The sequence below is a fragment of the Echinops telfairi genome, unplaced genomic scaffold (assembly GCF_000313985.2).
Source record: "Echinops telfairi isolate 266 unplaced genomic scaffold, ASM31398v2 ScPeMD7_7473;HRSCAF=8511, whole genome shotgun sequence".
Taxonomy (NCBI): domain Eukaryota; kingdom Metazoa; phylum Chordata; class Mammalia; order Afrosoricida; family Tenrecidae; genus Echinops; species Echinops telfairi.
The window spans coordinates 1,800,272-1,802,243 of NW_022111377.1; the positions used below are offsets into that span (position 1 = coordinate 1,800,272).

Sequence of the window (1,972 nt, forward strand, 5' to 3'; positions counted from 1 at the left end):
CTCTTAATCAATTACAAATTATTATTATTTTCATATCTTACACCGTCCGCTGTTTCCCTTCACCCATGTTTCTATTGTTTGTCACTGTGATGGGGTGGGGTGGAGGGTGGGAGGGGTATTATACCTGGATCATTGTGATCGGTTCCCCCTTTCTCTCCTAACCTTCCTCCTACCCTCATGGTATCGCTACTCTTATTACTGTTGCTGAGGGGTTTATCTGTCTGGATTTTTTGAGTAGAGAGCTCTTATCTGTACCAGTGTACATGCTCTGGTCTAGCCTGATTTATAAGGTAGAACTGGGGTCATGGTAGTGCGGGGCGGGAGGAGCATTAAAGAACTAGAGGAATGTTGTATGTTTCCTCAGTGCTATACTGCACCCTGGCTGGCTCATCCTTTCCATGTGACCCTTCTGTGAAGGGATGTCCAATTGTCTCCACATGGGCTTTGGATCTCCACTTCTACCTCCCTCGTTTACCCCCTCCTTTGCATTGATATGATTGTTTGTTTTGGGTCTTCTGATGCCTGGTACCTGATCCCATTGACACCTCATGATCACACAGGCTGGTGTGCTTCTTCCATGAGGGCTTTTTGGCTTCCCAGCTAGATAGCCATTTGTTTATCTTCAAGTCTTTAAGACCCCAGATGCTATATCTTTTGATAGCCAGGCACCGTCAGCTTTCTTCACCACATTTGCTTATGCACCCATATTTGTCTTCAGTGAACATGTTGGTATAAACTTTTTTTTTAAAAGCAGAGTTCCACACATCTCTCTCTTTAGAATTAATTACTCTCCACTGCTGCCCCCCCCCCTCTGCTTACTCCATAGTGTTAGATATATAAACTCTAACCCTGGTTTTGGTTTTGTAATTTTAAACAAGGATTTGATTCTCTGCCCTGTTTGAACCTTTGCTCCATATCCCTTTCTCAGGAATTTGACCTTTAATCTGATCTCTTGCTTTTAACCTCACCTTTCTCTCCTCTGGGATTCTCTGGTGGCGTAGTGGGTTATGTGTTGCACTGCTAACCCCAAGGCCAGTAGTTTAAATCATTAGTTGTGTTGCAGGACAAAGATGAGGCTTTCTACTCCCACAAAGTCTCAGAAACCTATGGGGGCAGTTCTACTCTGTCGTATAGGGTTGCCAAGAGTCAGAATTGGCTTGTTGGCTGCGAGCTCTCTTTTCTGAGGAACAACCCTTTCCTGGCCTTTAGGGATTGGTGGTGCCAATCTCCTGTACCCCTCTTTACATCTATTCATTTCTCAGGAAGTTGACTCTTGGTGTTAATTAGGTTGCTTCTCACAGCTTATACCAGTATAAATATTTTCAACTTTCAAAGTTTTTTTAGTCAAGTTCTGTCTTTGTCTCTTTCTCCCTTTGGTGGATTTCTGTCTTTGTAGATGATCCCTTGTCCATTTGTACTCGTGGGGTGATGCAGATGATTAACGCACATGATCCTTATCCCAAAGATTGGATGTTGGAGCCCACTTATAAACATCCTGGAAGAAAGGCCTGACAGCTTACTTCAAAAAAATGACTCATTGAAAACCTTAAGGAGCCTCGTTCCATTCTGCCTCTCAAAAGCAACATCCCAAACTCACTGCCATCGAGTTGGTTCCAAGTCATAGTGACCTTATAGGAACAGGGTAGAACTGTCCTTGTGGGTTTCTGAGACTGTAACTCTTTACAGGAGTATTTATTTCTCTTGGAAAGCAGCTGATGGTTTCAAACTGTTGGCCTTGTGGTTTGCAGCCCAACCTGTAACCACTATGCCACGTGGGCTCTGGCACAATTGGACATGATGAGCCAGAATAGACAGTTAGATCACCATGTTAAATAGAATTTCAGGGTGAATGGATCTAAGATTGTATTCTATGTGCCATCTTTCAATGGAAGTCCTTTACACACCTTGAGTGATCATTTGTATAAAGCAGTGGTTCAAGCTAGGGGCTAGGGAGTCAAGACTACCTGGATTT

General features: G+C 43.5%; 1 protein-coding gene across 2 annotated transcripts in view; it reads left to right on the forward strand.

Annotated features, from left to right (window-relative positions):
- USP6NL (USP6 N-terminal like) overlaps nt 1–1,972 on the forward strand; it is a 182,659-nt gene that overhangs the window by 101,793 nt on the left and 78,894 nt on the right. The gene's annotated exons all lie outside the window — the stretch shown is intronic.